We start from the raw sequence: 21,070 nt of genomic DNA on the forward strand, positions 1-21,070 counted from the left end.
GGAGCAAGAAATTAAAATAGACATCTCTCCAAAAGACATACAAATGGCCAATAAATGCATGAAAAGATGCTCAGCATCATGTGTCATTGAGACACGCTCAGCTGCTCAGACATGTCCGATTCTTAGAGACCCCATGGACTGTAGCCCATCAGGTGCCTCTGTCCATGGAATTTTTCAGGCAAGAATACCTGAGTGAGTTGCCATTTCCTCCCCCAGGGGGTCTTTCCTACCCAGGGATCAAACCATGTCTCTTGTGTCTCCTGCATTGGCGGGTGGATTCTTTACCACTAGTGCCACCTGGGAAGCCCTGTTGGTCATTAGGGAAATACAACTCAAAACCACAATGAAATAATCACTTTAGCCCACTAGGATGGCTGAAGATAAGAAAATAGTAATAATAAGTGTTGGTAAGAATGTGAAATAATCTAAACTCTTATGCGTTGCTGATGGGATTGTACAGCTGTTTTGGAAGACAGCTTGACAGTTCCTCAAAATAAGCATGAGTCTGAGTAAATTTCTGGAGATAGTGAAGGACAGAGAAGCCTGGCCTGCTGGATGGAGTTCATGAGGTTGCAAACAGTTGGACACGACTTAGTGACTGAGCAACAGCAAAGTGTTAAATACAGAGTTACCAAATGAAATCCTTAAGATGTGTTTGTATATGCAGAAAGAGTGAGATTCATTTTAAGGCATTGTCTACCATAGTCATGAAAACTGTTAAGTCCAAAATCTGCAGGCTAGGCCACCTAGGTTAAAGACTCAGGGTGGAGCTGATTTGCGCTTCATGTCTGAAGCTGTCAGAATTTCCTCTTCCTTGGGAGAGGTCAGTCTTTTTCTTAAGGCCTTCAACTGATTTCACCCATTTTATCTAGTGTAATCTGCTTTACTCAAATCTACTGATGTAAATGTTCATCTCACTTTCACAGCAATATTTTGACATTCTTGGCCAAATGTATGGGTACCATGACATAGCCAAGTTAAAAATAAAATTAGTCATCACACCCAGTATTTACACTTCCAGGTATATTTCCTAAAGAATTGAAAAACATGTGTCTACGTATATCCAGCTCTACTTAAGTGCTCATAGCAGCATCATTCATGATAGCCAAAAAGTGGAAATAAACCAAAGGTCCATCATCTAATAAATGAATCAAGAGAATGTGATACATACACACAATGGATTATTATTTAGCCATTAAAAGGAATGGAAACATATTACAACATGGATGAAGCCTGAAAACAGAATGCTAAGTAAATCCAGACAGAAAAGGCCACATAGTGTATGGTTCCATTTATATTAAATGTTTCGTTTATATGAATAGACAAATCCATAGAGACAAGAGTTAGATTAGTGATTGCCAAGGGCTGGGAGTGGGAAGGGGGTGCAGGAAGGAAGAAATGTGGAATGATTGCTAGTGGGTGTGGGATCTCTTTTTAAGGTGATGAAGATGTTCTGAAATTAGATAATAGTGGCAGTGGCGTACACATCTCCATGAATAAACTAAAAGCCATTGAACTATACACTTCAAAAGTGTGAATTTTATGGTATGTGAATTAGATCTCAATTAAGTTTAAAAAGATACTTAAGACTGCAAATATAAGTGGTCCTGACTGTACAATAACCAGCATCAAGCATTGCCTCTAAAGTGTAGAATGTATGCTGAGTCCCATTAATGAAGAGTTAGAGGGGGAACATGGGAACCACTATATTCTAGGCACCTTCTGTGTCTCCCAGGTGGCACAGTGGCAAAGAATCCACCTGCCAATGCAGGAGACACAAGAGGCACGGGTTCGATCCCTGGGTCAGGAAGATCCCCTGAAGAAGGAAATGGCAACCCACTCCAGTATTCTTGCCTGGAAAAATTCCACGGACAGTGGAGCCTGGTGTGCTACAGTCCATGAGTTCGAGAAGAGCGGGATACAACTGAGCACAGCACAGCATTCTGTGTCTCAGGAACTATGCTTACCAGCTCAATCACCCTTAAAAAAAAAAAAGGAAAAAAACGTATAGGTTGGTATTATCATCCCTGTTTTTTGTAAAGTAGACAGCTAGTGGGAATTTGCTGTATGACACAGGGAACCCAGAGCTGGTGCTCTGTGATGACCTAGAGGGGTAGGAGGGGGAGGGAGGTGGGAAAGAAGTTGAAGAGGGAGAGGATGTATGTATACTTATGGCTGATTCATGTTGTTATATGGCAGAAACCAACACAACATTGTAAATCAATTATCCTCCAATTAAATATAAACTAAAATTTTTTAATGGCCCACATGAAAAAATATGTTAAAAATAATAAAAATTAAAATAGTTGGCCTAAGTCTGTCAACTTAGTAAACTGGGATTAGACCCCCATCTGTCTGTCTTCAGGCTTACCATCTTCCCATTGTACCTACTGCTTCCGTAGGAGAAACCCTGTCCCAACTGGGCAGATACTGCAGACCCTGTTGCTTTGATCCATGGACAGGTTAATCCCAGGGGGCAAAGGGATAAAAGGGAGAAGGATGCTTTTAGAGGAAAAACTAATAAGTTAAATACAAAAATCAAGATTGTTACTTTTATGGTAAAGAAAGAAAATGAATTTTTTTTTTAATTATAAGAGTTCACAAAGACCAAGAAGGAAAGAGACAGGATGGAGAAGGGAGAGCAGCATCTATGACAGCAAATCCAAGAGCAGACCCCAGGACCGTCCAGGGGAAGGCAAGTCCAGGAGAAACGGGGAGAAGTCGCGTATTCCCAGAGCAGCTTGGGAGAGGCGCGGCTGTGTTTGCAGTAACTGACCAGAAGCCTGGTAGGGGTGTTCCTGAAGCCAAAACAAGAAAGGTCATTTTTCATGGAGACTAGAGTGACACCAGAGGATGTCAGGTGGGATGCTCCAGCCACCAGGATCCAATACAGAGACCCACGCACAAAGGGAACTGTTGTTGAAGCTCATTTACAGCGGGGGTTTTTAACCTGAGGTCTGTGGATTCTTAGGCTTCCAAGGGCCCTTGAACCCCTCCTGTTACATGGAAAGGTTTTGCGTTTATTTGTGCATCTTTTTATGAGGAGAGAGTTATTAGGTTTTTAAAGGGCCAGTGATGGACGAAAGGTTTTAAAAAAATCAGCTTAAGTGTTTCTCTTAAAGTGCCAGGCTCATTTTCTGGCTGTGTGATAGAGTGTGTGAAATGGTCTGGCACTCCTAATTTTTGGAATAAAAATGAATTCTTAGCAAATGATCTCACTGCCTGCAGTGCTGTCTGATTCTGTCCTGGCATTTGATAGAACTTGTTAGGGGATTAGGTAAGACAGGATGTTGGTACATTTGAGGTCATTAAACCAAGGAAGGCGGGAAAAAAAGCAATCTTGCTAAGTATATTGTGGAGTTGAACTAAATGCTGAGTAGCTAAGAGATGTTCTTTGTGCTTTGTGTCGAAACTTTTGAACCCTTAAGAGTAGACTGAGGTGGTGGAGAAAGCTCCACTGCATTAACAAATGCAGTGTATTAGTTAATGCCTGTCTTTCCAAGAAATACTGTTTTACTTGTCCTTTCACAGAGGATGTGTGGAAGGCTGTGGTGCTCTAGGTTGTGTAACATTTTTGTAAGTGGATACAACTAGTATGAGTTTCCCAGGTGGCTCAGTCCTAAAGAATCTATCTGCTGAGAAGGAAACAGTAGCTAGATCCCTGGGTTGGGAAGATACCCTGGAGAAGGAAATAGAATTCCATGGACAGAGAAGCCTGGCAGGCTATAGTCCTTGGGGGTCGCAAAAGAGTTAGACATGACTTAGTGACTAAACAGCAATAGTGTAGATCTGAGAAAAACAACAAAAGTTGCCTTTTTACCTGGTAACCAGCATTCTCACAGTTATGGTTTCAAGACTAGGAGAATAATGAAAAATATATTACAGGAGACCTCATATGTATGAAAAGTTTTGTTGAATGAAGTGCTGCCCTCCCCTCCTCGCTACCCAAAAGGTTATTTTCCACCTGCCTTTTCCTTCAACCTTTTTCTGGTGTGCCCTTTACTAAGTTGACTGGCAACCCCAGTAAACACACATGCCCATCTCTACTCCTGCAGAGAGCTTAGTCACTGACTGTCTGATTTCCTGGATGTCTTTGACCTAAGGATGGAAAATATGGTACATGAGCCCTAAATGCCACTTCTCTGCTTTGGGTGTTTTTCTACGTGGGCATTGTCAAGGTCGTGATATTCTTCAAAGATCAGGACCCAAAGGAAGATTCTGCACGTACATATCTTCACTGCTGTGTCTCATGATAGAGGATCAGTTCAGTTCAGTTCAGTCGCTCAGTCGTGTCTGACTCTTTGCGACCCCATGAATCACAGCACGCCAGGCCTCCCTGTCCATCACCAACTCCCGGAGTTCACTCAGACTCACGTCCATCGAGTCAGTGATGCCATCCAGCCATCTCATCCTCTGTCATCCCCTCTCCTCCTGCCCCCAATCCCTCCCAGCATCAGAGTCTTTTCCAATGAGTCAACTCTTCGCATGAGGTGTCCAAAGTACTGGAGCTTCAGCTTTAGCATCATTCCTTCCAAAGAAATCCCAGGGCTGATCTCCTTCAGAATGGACTGGTTGGATCTCCTTGCAGTCCAAGGGATTCTCAAGAGTCTTCTCCAACACCACAGTTCAAAAGCATGAATTCTTCGGCGCTCAGCCTTCTTCAAAATTCTCCTTTGATGTCTCTGCTTTTGAATATGCTATTTAGGTTGGTCATAACTTTTCTTCCAAGGAGCAAGCGTCTTTTAATTTCATGGCTGCAGTCACCATCTGCAGTGATTTTGGAGCCCCCCAAAAAATAAAGTCTGACACTGTTTCCACTGTTTCCCCATCTATTTCCCATGAAGTGATGGGACCGGATGCCATGATCTTCGTTTTCTGAATGTCGAGCTTTAAGCCAACTTTTTCACTCTCCACTTTCACTTTCATCAACAGGCTTTTTAGCTCCTCTTCACTTTCTGCCATAAGGGTGGTGTCATCTGCATATTTGAGGTTATTGATATTTCTCCTGGCCATCTTGATTCCCGCTTGTGCTTCTTCCAGCCCAGCATTTCTCATGATGTACTCTGCATAGAAGTTAAATAAGCAGGGTGACAATATACACCCTTGACATGCTCCTTTTCCTATTTAGAACCAGTCTGTTGTTCCATGTCCAGTTCTAACTGTTGCTTCCTGACCTGCATACAGATTTCTCAAGAGGCAGGTCAGGTGGTCTGGTATTCCCGTCTCTTTAAGAATTTTCCACAGTTTATTGTGATCCACACAGTCAAAGGCTTTGGCATAGTCAATGACGCAGTAATAGATGTTTTTCTGAAACTCTCTTGCTTTTTCCATGATCCAGCGGATGTTGGCAATTTGATTTCTGGTTCCTCTGCCTTTTCTAAAACCAGCTTGAACATCAGGAAGTTCACGGTTCACGTATTGCTGAAGCCTGGCTTGGAGAATTTTGAGCATTACTTGACTAGCATGTGAGATGAGTGCAATTGTGTGGTAGTTTGAGCATTCTTTGGCATTGCCTTTCTTTGGGATTGGAATGAAAACTAACCTTTTGCAGTCCTGTGGCCACTGCTAGTTTTCCAAATGTGCTAGCATATTGAGTGCAGCACTTTCACAGCATCATCTTTCACGATTGAGGATAGGTGTCCATTTAGAAAGATGGTAACGATAACCCTGTATGCAAGACAGCAAAAGAGATACAGATGTATAGAACAGTCTTTTGGACTCTGTGGTAGCGGGAGAGGGTGGGATGAATTGGGAGAATGGCATTGAGACATGTATAATATCATATATGAAGCGAATCGCCAGTCCAGGTTCGATGCAGGATATAGGATGCTTGGGGCTGGTGCACTGGGATGACCCAGAGGGATGGTATAGGGAGGGAGGTGGGAGGGGGGCTTCAGGATGGGGAACATGTGTACACCCATGGCAGAGTCATGTTGATGTATGGCAAAACCAATACAATATTGTAAAGTAATTAGCCTCCAATTAAAATAAATTTAAATTTTAAAAAATTCACCTGGAGAGAATAATCTGGGTCATTTAGAAGCCTGATAGTATTTTAAGAAACTGCAATATGAAAAGAATTTTTAATTCTAGTATACTTCATGAAATATAACCATTTTAGTGCTAAAAAGCTAATCGGCTTTTTGCAAAAATATCTATATGGCTGAAGGACCTGTAATTTTGTCACTTTAATTTGACACTTTACTGGTAGCATGTGGAAAAGTGGACCTGTTTGTTTTGTGGAGAGGAATATAGTTTCCCCAGAGTGTAGTGGATAGCACTGTTGCAGAGGAAAGGGGTGAGCTTTGGAGTCAAATTGGCATGGATACAGATTACATGTGATCCCCTCTTATCTCCTCCAGTGTGACCTTGCGCAAGGCACGTTGCCTCTCTGAGCCATGGTTCTCTCATTCACTCAGTAGGCTAATCATACTCATAATATTCCTAACACAGTTCCTAGAATGTGGAAGTTTTGAGTCATTAAAAAGTATGATTATTACTATGCATAAGTAGAGGCCAATATTTATATTCCAAAGCTACAGAAACCCCCGGTATATTTTGGATTGGGTATTTTTTTTTATATTGAAGTAGAGTTGTTTTTTTTTTTCAAGTATACAAGCAAGTGATTCAGATCTATTCTTCTCAGATTCTTTTCTCTTATAGGTTATTATAAGATACTGAATACAGTTCCTTGTGCTATACAGTAAATCCTTGTTCGTTATCTATTTTATATACAGTGGTGTGTACATGTTAAGACTCTTAATTTATCCCTTCGCCCCCTCCCCTTTGTTATCAGACTGTATGTTTTTAACACTTGTTTCTTTTTAGCTCCTTGTGTATCAGATTGTGTGTTTTCAACACTTGTTTCTTTCTAGCTGCTGCTTTTCAGAATTGTCAATGGCGACTTGTTCTGACTGCACTATCCTCTTAGGGGTGCAAATCTGAACAAGCTCTCCACTATATTTTGGGAAGGTAAAACCTTGAGTATCAAAGAAGTGAATTTTCTAGCTGGGGTTCTCCAACTAGAGTAACTTGGCATCTGAAATGTGTAAGTGGAAACTTTCAGAAATGTTTTATCTTAATTAATTTTCTCCATCCTGTCTGAAGTGGCTGCTCCCCAGTTCTTTCTCTGTTGCAGAAAAAAAAAAAAAGCACATTTCCTCATATCACCTTCCCATGCCAGTAGAACAAAACACAAAAGCCACAAGACCTATGATTCAAAGGTCTTCTGCCTCATACAAGTGACTGTTGAAATTCTGTTTGAAATGTATATTCAAAAAAAAAAAACTCATCTCTGTAGTTTCTTAAAAAATTAACGTCGATGGACCCCTTTCTTTTCAAAGCCCTTCTGGTCATAAAATAGTATGTGACTACTCTCTTTAGTATTTCTGAATATGAATAAGGACTCCAGGGCCACTCACAAGTTGGCATGTTTATTGCTAAAGCTGTCACCAAATTTCTGGTAATATTTTTATACAGCATGGGACCAGCAGAACATTTGAGATTTAACCTTTTCCAGCAGATGGTAGTCTCAAAATGGAATTTGTAATTTTAGAATTAAGTTTTGAACTCTCATCTTGTTTTCTGACCACTGTAATTTCTCTTTCTATTCAATTCAGAGGGAAAGAGTGATAGAGTGTGTGTGTGTCTGTATAGATGGACATTTTTTATTAACTTAAAAACCAATACTGCGACTTTGCGCAGAAGGACCAGAGTGGCATTTTGAAGCTCCTGAAAGTCAGATTGGCTCAGTGGTATCATCCAGGTACAATCCCATTGTGATGCTGAGCAAAATCAGGTTATTTAGCTTAGTGACTCTTCTCAAGTGAAATAATATAAATACGATGGAGATAATCAGCTTAAAAACACTGTATCCCAGAGCGTAATATCTCTGTTCTCTTAAATTTTGGCAGACCTGGATTCTGGTTCAAATAAGAGCAGAAAACAGTTCTTGAATATTCTGTCATGTTTTCTTATTATCAATCTGAATCCCAGTAAGGTAGGAAGAGGTGATCAGGATAGGAGAAAATTGACCACGGGACACAGGAAGCAATATTGGAAATTGGAAAATCATTAAACCAAACCACTTTTATGTTTCTGAGAAATAATGTAGCTGGTATTAGATTTGGGATGTAGATAAAAATATTTCCACCTGGAGTTGCCTGGGGAAAGCAGAGAAAGCTTTGCTCATCAAATCTCATTCAAGCCACTGTGAAAATTTTAGCTAAGAGTGGAGTTGTAGTGTAAAAGAATGCAATCAGCCTTACTTATACAAGAAGTACCTTCTAGAAAACCTGATCATTTTACAGCTAATTGGAATAAACATTCCCTTGCCCACTGCTTGCAGCTGGAGACCTGCTTGTACTTTTTTATGACTATTGCTGTAATTAAATAACCATTTACTTTTTCTTAGCTGAAGAATGCAGGTCCCACTGACTTTTTCTTCTAAGTAAATTTAAGTTTGTGCAAGAGGGAATTTCTTACAGATAATTTCCCTTCTCTGGGATATGTGACTTTATTTGTAAGTGAGTGAACAGTAACCATTTAGATATCCCTTTTTTAAACTTTCCCCCAGCTTCTCTAACAGTAAATATGAAGAAACGAAAAAGCAGTGCTTTCATGCTTAGTGTAGCATTACCATATCTCCTCACCCACCTTTTCCTAAGAGCAGTCTGGTGAACCACGTCAAGATTTTGTGAGGTCTTTGGACATCAATCTAGCTGAGAAACACCACGAGAGCAGGAAGTGTCCGTGGTGATCTCATTCACCATTGTTTCGAGACACCTAAATGGTACCCAGGAGGAGGTCAGTAAATGCTTGTTGAAGAGATGATTGTCCTGTGATTGTCCTGTGAGCTTCTGGGGTCCAAAATACTGCCTAGAAAGCTAGTACATGAGGCAGCCTAGAGCCGCACCGTTTAATAAAGTACCCACTAACCAGGTATGCCTATTTAAATGTAAATCAATTTGAATTGATTACAATTTAAAATTCAGTTCCTCTGTCTCACTAGGAACTTTTAAGCTCCCATATGGCTGATGGCCACCATTTTGGACACCGCAGATACTGAATATTTTCCTCATCACAGAAAGCTGTGTTAGATAGCCCTGGTAGAGTATCAGTAGTAGAAACGAAAGTTAGTGGCCCCAGCCCTTCTGAAGTGAGATTCCCTTGTAACCATGATGTTCGCTCACACTACAAAGAGTAACCCTTTTAGATCTCTCCTCCAGTACTGTAGGAATTCGGTCAGGAAAGGTGGTGGCCTGCAGAGGTGCCATCTCTTTGAAACTAATAGTCCAGCAACAGTAGGGCTGGTCACCAGACTGACATTCCCAGGGGTCTACACGTATTTGGCTATACTAGTTGTTAGAATAGTGAAATATTTTACCAGTTCAGTTCAGTTCAGTTCAGTCGCTCAGTCGTGTCCGACTCTATGCGACCCCATGAATCACAGCACGCCAGGCCTCCCTGTCCATCACCGGCTCCCGGAGTTCACTCAGACTCGAGTCCATCGAGTCAGTGATGCCATCCAGCCATCTCATCCTCTGTCGTCCCCTTCTTCTGCCCCCAATCCCTCCCAGCAGCAGAGTCTTTTCCAATGAGTCAACTCTTCGCATGAGGTGGCCAAAGGACTGGAGTTTCAGCTTTAGCATCATTCCTTCCAAAGAAATCCCAGGGCTGATCTCCTTCAGAATGGACTGGTTGGATCTCCTTGCAGTCCAAGGGATTCTCAAGAGTCTTCTCCAACACCACAGTGCCAAAGCATCAATTCTTTGTCGCTCAGCCTTCTTCACAGTCCAACTCTTACATCCATACATGACTACTGGAAAAACCATAGCCTTGACTAGACGGACTAGTCGGCAAAGTAATGTCTCTGCTTTTGAATATGCTGTCTAGGTTGCTCATAACTTTTCTTCCAAGGAGTAAGCATCTTTTAATTTAATGGCTGCAGTCACCATCTGCAGTGATTTTGGAGCCCCCCAAAATAAAGTCTGACACTGTTTCCACTGTTTCCCCATCTATTTCCCATGAAGAGATTTTACCAGTTACTAAAGAGCTATTGTTTTAAGCTCTTCCAGGACCTCCTTCCTATGCCCCAGAGGCCCTGGCTGTTCACCTAGGATGTCCTCAGCCTCCCCTTAATCCAGCAAAATGAATTAATGCCCGTTCCATCCCCAGGGGTGAGAGGCTGCTCACCACCTCAGCCCAGTACTGCAGACTGTTACCTGTTGACCTTCACCTCCAGGGGAGACTGCTTCCTAAGAGTCATTGTTAAGAGTGCCCCATCCCTACAATGGCCAAGTCCCTGATCACAGAACCATTAATCTCAAGAAGAGTTTTAAAAGCATCTTATTCAGCTCCCTCATTTTGCTGAGGAAATCACGTCCAGAGAGTTACTCAGCGGATTTGTAGCCATTTCAAAGATAAAACTCTCCTCAGTTTTGTTTTGTTTTGGGGTTTTGTTGTTGTTGTTGTTCATTTGTTTTGTTTTTGCTGTTGTCAATTTCCTTAACTGTGAAATGGGGATTAGTATCTTTATGCCTTGCAAAGTTGTTTGTAAAAAGAACAGTGATACCCAACATTTTATGTATGTGTTAGGAGTTTGCAAAAACTCTGTTGTCTGACATCTCATTCGATCTTCACAGGAACCTGTGAAAGGCTTGTGCTCAGAGGCGATGAATGACCTGCCCTTGATAGCAAAGCTGCTCTGAGTTGCAACCCTCTAAGTCTCTTAGGGCTTAGGAAACTATAAACTCTCTCATAAATGTAAGATAACAGAACCACATGGCATTACTAGTTTTAAGCTTGTGGTATTTTGCCATTCAAGATTCACTGACATTGAAAGTGTAATTGTATTCAAGCAATGGGTTTTTTTGTTTGTTTTTTTTAACAGACTTTGGTTCAGCATTAAAACAGAACTGGGTTGCTTCGAAGTATATTCACTAAATGAGATAATCCAAATTTGTAATTAGCTTTAAAAATGCAGTTGTGCAGTTTGAGTAGCTAAAGAGCTTGTGGCTCAGGTGGTAAAGCGTCTGCCTACAATGCAGGAGACCCAGGTTCGATCCTTGGGTTGGGAAGATCTCCTAGAGAAGGGAATGGCAACCCACTCCAGTACTCTTGCCTGGAAAATTCCATGGACGGAGGAGCCTGGTAGGCTCCAGTCCATGGGGTCGCAAAGAGTCGGACACCCCGACTGATTGACTTCACTGTCAATGTCAATGTCTAGTGGTGGCTAATTTTTTAAAATTCTCTCCTCCTCCCAAGTAATTAGGCCCTTTGGAAAAAACAAAGTATGTTCTTTGAGGGTGAGTGGTCATCTCCTCTCAGTTCAGTTCAATCATGTCCAACTCTTTGTGACCCCATGGACTGCAGCACACCAGGCTTCCCTGTCCATCACCAACTCCTGGAGCTTGCTGAAACTCATGTCCATCGAGTTGGTAATGCCATCCAACCATCTCATCTTCTGTCATCCCCTTCTCCTCTTGCCTCCAATCTTTTATCATCACCTATTTTTCTCATCCTATAAGCCTGGTATACTTAGAAAATTAATCATATACCCTATTGTGGCAAAGAAAAATCACTTAGAAGTCCTTTTACCCACTTGACACCTAATTATCAGAAGAATGCTATTTTAAGTATAAAGAAAAGCTGCAGTGGAGGAAATGGTCCGCTTCTTGATACATCTTGGGTCTTTTGATAGATTTGATGGAAGCACCCCTTAGTTTTTGAGAAGATTGTTGAGGAGATAAATTTAACTCACTCCTAAAATAAAATTAAATTTATACCCCCCTCTTTTTCTATGAACTACAGCCATTATACAGTGTATACTAAACTGTGCAGAAACTGAGTTTCTAGATGAGGGCAAGAGTGGGGTTATTTCATTCCATATAACAACAAAAAAATCTCTTCCATTTTCTTTTATCAGTGTATGAAAACTGTGTCCTTCTCTACATCAATTGTAGTAGTAAATGGCAACTCACTCCAATATTCTTGTCTGGAAAATTCCATGGACAGAGGAGCCTGGAAGACTTTAGTCCTTGGGGTCGCAGAGTCAGACATGACTGAGCAACTAGCACACACACACACTACATCAATTATCCCGCAAGGTTAAATACATAAAGGGTAGAGAGAAAGAAAATTTATTAGAAAAGGCTGTAAATGGAAAGGAACTTGGGGTTGTGAACCCTGATTTAGCATTACTAAACTTGTAGTCTCATTTGGGAAGAATGTATTTGTAGGTTTGGTGGTTTTTTAAAAGTATATGTGTGTCTTCATTTTTCTCTGTGTGAACAGACTCTCAACTTTCAACTGTACTGAGATCCAGCCTCCCTCTTGTCTATATAAGACCTTCGACATGTTTACAATTATTTGGACTCTTCTTAGATTTTATACTATTTTCACTGCTTCCTACAGATAGTACTGGCAATACCGACAGAAAAACATCTAAGGGTAACATTTGGTTTTACGGCTTGACTAGGAGTCATTGAGTCTTTGGATTATCTTGGAGTCATTCAAGACATTAGACTTGCAGAGATCTTTGAAACTGCAAACCTTTAATTCCTCCAGACTGACTAGGGGAGAAGGGGGATTGATGAGCAAACACGTGCTTTTGAACTTCACCACCGCCAGTTTCTGTACCAGTGCACTCAGCATTACATGAGATAAAGCATGTAAGGCACTCGGCACTAGGGTTGACACATCGTGGGCACTTGGGAGGGTTAGCCGTGATTATTGGCTTGTCTGATTTAATTTTGTCTTCACATCTCTTTCTGCTCCCTGATGGCCATTCTGAAGAGCAGTTGAATGTCCAAGAAATAGGAAAATACCAAATGCAAGGGAAATGCAAGGCTCTGGTCTTCCAGAAACAGAATTAATCAGTGCACAAAGAAAAATGATTGTGTTTTTTTTTTTCACAATGATATGTCAGTGACTTCCATACACCCTTCACGAAAGAGGGGCAATTCCTCCTTTGTCCAGATCCAACTCAGTCCCATCTAATGAGGGCCACCTGATAGTAAGCTTACCTTATTCCCATTTCCCTCTTTATTATGTGAAAAACAATGAGCTGCTCGTTATCATCTGTGTAAGAAAAAATATACAATCTAAATGTGGTTGTCCCTGATTAGAACTTTGTTAAGGTATGTGACCGGCAAGTGCGTTTCTCCTGTGCCTTCAACAAAGTGGGTTCAGTTCAGTTCAGTTCAGTTGCTTAGTCATGTCCGACTCTTTGCGACCCCATGAATCACAGCACACCAGGCCTCCCTGTCCATCACCAACTCCCGGAGTTCACTCAGACTCACATCCATCGAGTCAGTGATGCCATCCAGCCATCTCATCCTCTGTCGTCCCTTTCTCCTCCTATCCACAATCCCTCCCAGCATCAGAGTCTTTTCCAATGAGTCAACTCTTCACATCAGGTGGCCAAAGGACTGGAGTTTCAGCTTTAGCATCATTCCCTCCAAAGAAATCCCAGGGCTGACCTCCTTCAGAATGGACTGGTTGGATCTCCTTGCAGTCCAAGGGACTCTCAAGAGTCTTCTTCAACACCACAGTTCAAAAGCATCAATTCTTCGGCGCTAAGCCTTCTTCACAGTCCAACTCTCACATCCATACATGACCACTGGAAAAACCATAGCCTTGACTAGACGGACCTTAGTCGGCAAACTACACAAATCAACCAAAACTCATGCTGTGGCAAGAGTGTAAATTGGTACAGCTTTTCTGAACAGTCACCAGGACCCTCAAAGCTCACTCTACTTGACCCCACAATTCTTTTTCTAGGAATCTACCTAGGAAAATACACAGACATTCAGGTGATTTGATATTCAGACACATCTGTCAAAGTGTCATTTGCAATAACAAAAGAAAAGAAAATAGTGTGTCATTCCCCAAATGAGAGAAATAATGAAATAAAACACTTTGCTACACAGACATCGAAAAGCATGTTTCTGAAGAATTTTTAATAACGTGAGGAAATGTTTACATTCATATAATATTGAATTAAGGAGAAACTAAGCTCTATTTTTGTGTCTCTGAAAAGAATACCAGTCCAAATCCCTTGTCTCCAGCACTGAATGCATTTGGTTCAAACATCACAAAGGTCTCTTGGTGACTTGTTGGGAAGAAAAATCTGACCTGAATTAATGTGAAGCTCTATTTTATCTGACCAAATAAGAATATGCATCTACTTTGCTGCAGAGATATCTAATGTGTGTGATTACAGGGTGCTGCTTCAGATTCTGTTGGGGCATCATAATACTCTTTAACAGCAAGCAGTTATGAACTCTGAAGTGTATCTGGCCCAGGAGTTTCATTTAAGGGGTCATGAGCCTATAGAACAAAATATCATGAATGATTTATCAGTGTCAAGGTTGCAATTGATGTTTATTTTTTCTTGATTCTTTTCCATAAGTGTTTCAGATGTTCTATAATCAGCATGTATTAATGTATCCTCAGGAAAAAATAAAGACTATTATTTTCTAAGAAAACATATTTGAAGTATCAGAGGATCATCTCATTTCAGTTGGAATCCTCAAATTTATCACTTGCTTCAAATTTATTGCAACTCTTTTTGTTGTTGTTTAGTCGCTAAGTCGTGTCCATCTCTTTGTGACCCCATGGACTGTAGCCCACCAGGCTCCTCTGTTCACAGGATTTCCCAGGCAAGAATACTGGAGTGGCCTGCCATTTCCTTCTACATTGTTTTCCATATCTTCCTGTTAATATAGCCAGTTCAGAAGAGCACCCAGTGAGGGATGTGTTTCACCTGTTGGTGAGCCCCGACATTGATACCTGGATTATTTTATCCTGTTCTATTTAGCTGGACTGGTCCTGAGGCACAGGATGTTAGAGGTCATGAAATCAGAGGATGGGGTGTAGCAGGATTGCAGGAGAGAGGGGGCAGCGTTAACATGAAAGGTTTCCTGTGCTAATGGACAGTCTTCCTCCCCAATCAGGTGGATGCTCGCTGACCTGTCACAAGGTGGCCCCACAAGGTTTTGGGGTCCATGTCTGAATGGATTGCTGTAGCCTTCTCTTCTCTCCCTTCGCCCAGTTTCCTGCATCCTAAGACTCGAAGCCAGCACAGGACCTGGAAAAATTACATGTAAGTTTTGACTAAGGTTTCTTTCCTCCAACCAAACAAGGCTAAGAATTTTCTGAGATGATAATAACAAAGTGTCTTGAGAATTATCATTGAGGAAGGGCACAGGGGTTAGACTCTGCCTATAGGTGGTTCCCTAACTCAGTGGATCTTACCCATTATCATGCTTCAGAATCGCCTGGAAGGCTTGTGAAAGTCCAGCTTGCTGAAGCTCATGCCCAGATTACTGGGTTCAGGAGCTCTAGGGGCCCCTGAGAATTTACTTTACTGACAAATTTCCAGGTGATGCTGATGAGGCTGGTCCAGGGACCTCACTTTGAGAATCACTGCTTTAACTCAAGTGTGACTGAATGGAGGAATGATAAAGGTAGAAACGTGTATGAAACGAAAATGAAGATATTAATGCTGTACTTAATACATGAACTCAACTCTCAGAAAAGAGACTTTTAGGGTCTTCTCAGCACCCTCACCTTTGAAAGTCCATCCAAGTAGATGCCATTATTCTGTGCCAGCTCAACTCCAGGGCACAAGGACCAGCCACTCTCTGCCCTTGCCTTTCAACAAGGGTGACTGACAGTGCTGTTAACAGGCTGTAGTGACAGCTACCATCTTTTCCCATGTGTCCTCATCATGCTTTGAGGCATACTCCAAAGGGAAAATCTTTTTTCTCCTGGGCTAGAAAATATATTGTTCCCTTTCAAAGTGAATCATCCCAGCATGATCCTTCCCCTCATACTCTTAAATGACTTGATTTGCAAAAGGCATATGTGAAGGAAGGTGAACTTCTAATCAAAAGTCTAAGCCAGCAAACCAGTGTTTTGTGGGCTTTTATGTTCTCAGGACTGACATATTTTTAAGATAAGCATGTTACTGTGTTAGCTTTGGGACAAGCCAGTCACCTCTCTGCTGAAGACAAGAACAATTTAGTCCATGTTCGTAGAATAAAGTAGAAGAGTTTGACTCAACAACTGTGCACTTGGGTATATGGGAGCATACATGCTAATGTACACGTGTGCCTATGAACCTGTATGAATTTTGTATGTTTCTAAGCTTTCAATGTAGAAGTTCTAACAGCATGTTGTTTTTTGTTTCATTGAGTCAATGTAAGTGTGAAAATAGTCTGAGTGATGCTGTCTAGGAAATGTGTGAGAAATTTATGGGCATTTTGAATCTGTGGATAAGCCTGGTGATTTATAACATTTTACTTGATATGGTTAATGTTATCATTCAAAGCAGCAATTAGGGCTTACAGTTCTTTTATTATAACTCTCTGAAATGGAGAACAGTCACTTTAAAAAAAACAAAACAGAACTTTTTAAAATTGAGAGTAGTCACTTTTTAAAATTAAAGCGATTGAACAGTCCCAGAATGGTTGGCATGATTTGGCATTGATTTCATTTTACAGACAAAGAAACTGATTATCAGAAAGGGTTAAAATAATGGAAGGAAGGAAAGAAGAAAGAAAGGAAGGGCTGCCAAAAATCACATAGAAAGAAGTAGCCAAGGCTACCTGTAAAGTTTGAGGGTCCATGTGCAAGATGAATATGTGGAGTTGCTTGGGAATAGTCACTTTTAATAAAGCAATTCCCAAGCAGATATGTAATGAAGGAGCATAACCTGCTACCTAGATGTTAACAGAACCCCGAATCCTGGAGATAGATTTAAGTGCATGCGTTTAAAATAAAAATCACAAAGTCAGAAAAATAAGACCAAAAGAGCAAGAGGTGATGAAAGAGTTCTAGAAGGAATTAATTCAGAATTGTCTTCTGGGAGCTGCCCAGAGGGTAACAGGGCTGGTAATCGGGCTGACAGAGTTGTGAGTGAGGTAATTACCTATTATCACTCTACCCTTACAAATGATAACATCTCTGTCAAGCACTAATTGGTTATTCTGCACAGCATTCTGGGAAGTTTCAGTTTATGAAGTGTCTTCACCATGAAGTAAAAGAAATGGGTTGGATCAAATGTTCCTTCATCTCCCTCCTGCTTTCCTGTGCTGGCATCTGTGAGTGTCCACGTGTACACTTCAGGTTTCCCTGGCGGATGACCTTTGATGTCAGTCAGTTTAATAACTACAAGACAAGCCAGGGCAGGTAGAAGGCTGCTGTGACACCTTGGGTGACTTGAAACAGAAAACGCCTGCTGGCCCTGGTGCCCCCTTCCTGGCTCCCTCTCTGCAGCCTTGGGCGCAGCATTCAACACACCAGATGCCTAGAGCGTCTCTGTAAAAGTCGTGGGGACTTTCCTGGTGGTCCAGTGATGAAGGCTCCACACTTTCAAGGCAAAGGACATGGGTTCAATCCCAGGTCAGGGAGATAAAATCCCACATGCCATGTGGTATGGCCAATAAGTAAATTTTAAAAATAATAATAAGGTCTTGGCAATTCCCTGGTGGTCCAGTGTTTAGGACTTGGCACTTTCACTGCCATGGACCTGGGTTAAAAAAAAAATAAAGTTTGAAAAATAAATATTGTGCATTTGGGGACAAGGAGTATATGGGAGCCCATGGTGCTTTCCTTTCAGTTTTGCAATCAACCTAAAACTGCACTAAAACATTTATTAATATAAAAAAACTGAACACTAACCAGTATGATGATTCTTCAAAAAATTAAATGTGGAATGACCATGTGTGTGTGCTGTCGCTTCAGCCGTGCCCAACTCTTTGCAACCCTGTGACTGTAGCCCACCAGGCTCCTCCGCCCATGGAGTTCTCCAGGCAAGAATACTGGAGTGGGTTGCCATTTCCTCCTCCAGGGGATCTTCCCAACCCAGGGACTGAACCCATGTCTCCTGCATCTCCTACCTTGGCAGGTGGATTCTTACCACTATGCCACCTGGGAAGCCTAGAATGACTGTATGATTCTCAATTCCACTTCCGGGTATATACTTAAAAGTAGTGGAAACAGAGCCTTGAACAGATGCTTGTGCATCCATGTTCATACATCACTATTCCTAATAGCCCAAAGGTGGAAGCAACTCATTCAACCATGAATAAAGAAGACGTGAAATATACATACAAGAGAATATTATTTAGTCTTAAAAATATGAAATTCTGACACATGCTCCAGCATGGATGAAACATGAAGATACCAAGTAGAATAAGCAAGACACAAAATGACAGATACTATATGATCCCACTTAGGGGGGATACCTAGACTAGTCAAAGCCATTGAAAGCGTAGAAGGCTGATTTTCCAGGGCCTGGGAATAAAGGGGAGAGAGAAGTTGGTGTTAATGGGTACAGAGTTTCACTCTGGCAAGATGAAAAAGTTCTGGAAATGGATGGTGGTCCTGGCTGCGCAGTAATGTGAATGGCTTCCCAGGTGGCTCAGTAGTGAAGAACCTGCTTGCCAATGCAGGAGACACAGAAGCTGTGACTTTGATCCCTGGGTTGGGAAGATCCCTTGCAGAAGGAAATGCCAACCTGCTCCAGTATTCCTGCCTGGACAATCCCATGGACAGAGGAGCCTGGCAGGCTACAGTCCATGGGGTCGCAAAGAGCCAGATGTGACTTAGCAACTAGAACAACAACTTAATGCCACTGAACTGTACTCTTAAAAAATGATTTAAGTGGTAAATGTTATGTTGTGTATATTTTACCACACACACAAAAAAAATACCCTGAATACCAGAATTTACTTTCCTTCTGAGAATACCAGGCAGAACACTAATGCTTGACAGGAATGCCGTAGTTTGAGTAGGAGAAAGCATAGATGTCCACGTCCCTCACAACTCCCTCAGCCCCAGAACTTCCCGGGCACCCTTTGGACAAAGGGAAGGGCCCTGCAGAATATTAGACTTCAGTCTCAAGAATGGGTTTTCTACTGGGACAAGGACAAATTTGTCCGAAACCACTAGGGAAATTTGTCATCGATAACCGTCATCTCTACTAAAATCTCATGTATGCATGCAGGAAAGCTGCTTTTCTGGGATGGAGAGGACATGCACACCCCTGTGCTCCAGTCATGGGACTGCTGCAGTTCTTGTGAATTATGACTTCATTAATGAGTCCGGGTACCACGCCCCAGAATGCGTGAATAGTGGAGGGAGTTGACAGGTCTTAGCACTGGAGGCAGACCTGAAGACAGGACCAGGACTTGCCCCAGAGTGAAGCCTAGTAGAACGTGGAAACTTGGAAAGAAAATGAGTAGCAAATAGATCTCCTGCAACAGAGCTTCTCACTCTAATGCCTGTTTGACATTCTCCCAGTGAAGTGTAGCTTATCCCCCATCAGCAAATCTCTGTAATATTGGATATTACTGCACCCATAGCTCACAGAACAGCTGTAGAAGTAACATGGAGGCCTGTGAGGAATAAGAAGGATTGAACCCACTGAGTTAGTCCATTTGGGCCCTAATTTGGGGAAGGGAGGTGGATTTTGCTTTTTATTCTGTGTTTCTAGAAAACCAGCCTTGGAGAACCATCAATGAGTTCTCTTGGGGCCTAGGTAGCTGTGTTTTCCTCAGACCTCCTTTCCTTTACTGTTTTACTTTACTCTTTTCAGGCCCCACCCTTAGGTTTGACTAGGGGTTGTAATTCCTAAAGAGCAGTACATAAGGATCCATAGTTTCGAAGAGCTCAAAAACTTCTGTCCTGAGTTATCCCACATCCTCCTTAAGATACCAGAATCATTTATACATATGAGCATGCATGTGTGTGGGCTTCCATGATGGCTCACATGGTTAAGAATCTGCCTGCAATGCGGGAGACCTGGGTTTGATCCCTGGGTTGGGAATGTCCCCTGGAGAAAGGAATGGTTACCCATTCCAGTATTCTGGCCTGGAGAATTCCACGGACAGAGGAGCCTGGTGGGCTACTGTCCATGGGGTCGCAACGAGTCAGATACGACTGAACGACTTTCAAAAAGATAATAATAATAAATGCATGTGTGTGAATTATATACATATATACATACATAAACATGTATGTATGTGTTTGGCTCAAGGAAAAAGTATAACTAAAAAAGAATTGAAGTAAAATCATCAAAGTTGAAGTACAGTGGATATAAATCAGTCCCTCATTTCCAACCCAAACCTGCTTAGAAATACTCTCCATGCTTTTTGCTTAGGTGCTAGAGAACAGGGCATAGCAACAAAGGTTTTGGAATCAGTTGCTTAGGGAGCTGCTAAGATATCAAACAGTTGAAATGTTTTTATGGAAAAGGGAATTCAGGACAGCAAGTCTTAAGAGAGGAGAAGTAAATGCTTCTTCATCTTTGACATCACACGTAGATACCGGCACCCTAAGCTTGAGTTGAAACAACATGGATATAGATTCTAATCAAAACAAGTTCAGCCCCAGGAGTTCAGAGACCATGATTTTTAAATGGACACCCTGACACAGATTGCCTACCACAGTCCCCAGAGGGAAAGACATGAGCTAGAGAAAAACCAACAAAGACCAGCCTTTGGGGGCTCTACTGATCGACTTTTATGGCTCTGAGAATCAGATGTACCTGGATACAGGCACTGAATTCATATTTAGTGATGGCTCAGCTACCTGGAACGCAACTAACCAGAACCCTGAATTAGCTAGCTTGGTACTTCCCACCACCGCTGCACCCCAACCCCCCTCACACCCCACACCCCACCCTACCGCACAAATCCCACTTCCCTTTTTCTGAGATAGAGAATCAGAAAACAAGGTAGCTTTGGTTTAATAAAGTTAGCAAATACACTCTGGAGGATATTTGTAGCTGGTAACACTGACCTGCTGATTCACTGAGAATGGTTAGATCCTTTATAAGTAGAAAAAGAAACTGCTTTGGAAAGATTTTGAACAGAAAGCATTTTCTAGCTGTCAGTTCCCCAGAAAACTGAAACAAATCAAAAAAAGATCTTGTCTCCAAATAGTGTAGTTAACTTAGATTTTATTGTACCTATTTTCATGTCTTATTTGGACTTAGGATAGAAAAATATACCATTCATTTTGTTCTTCAGAAAACATGCAAGTTTTGGCTTTTACCACC

The 21,070-nt window shown here is 41.7% G+C and overlaps 1 protein-coding gene across 2 annotated transcripts in view; it reads left to right on the forward strand.

Moving 5' to 3' along the window:
* The window catches only part of BACH2 (BTB domain and CNC homolog 2), a 385,266-nt gene that overhangs the window by 207,578 nt on the left and 156,618 nt on the right, over positions 1–21,070 (forward strand). The window contains exon 3 of one of the 2 annotated variants that reach the window (XM_069598267.1): positions 14,958–15,106. The exons of the other annotated variant lie outside the window; for it this stretch is intronic. The gene's annotated coding sequence lies outside the window, so the exon portion shown is untranslated. The remainder of the gene's footprint in view (positions 1–14,957; positions 15,107–21,070) is intronic. 2 annotated transcript variants of the gene reach the window in all.

This window comes from Ovis canadensis, chromosome 8 (assembly GCF_042477335.2).
Source record: "Ovis canadensis isolate MfBH-ARS-UI-01 breed Bighorn chromosome 8, ARS-UI_OviCan_v2, whole genome shotgun sequence".
Taxonomy (NCBI): Eukaryota; Metazoa; Chordata; class Mammalia; order Artiodactyla; family Bovidae; genus Ovis; species Ovis canadensis.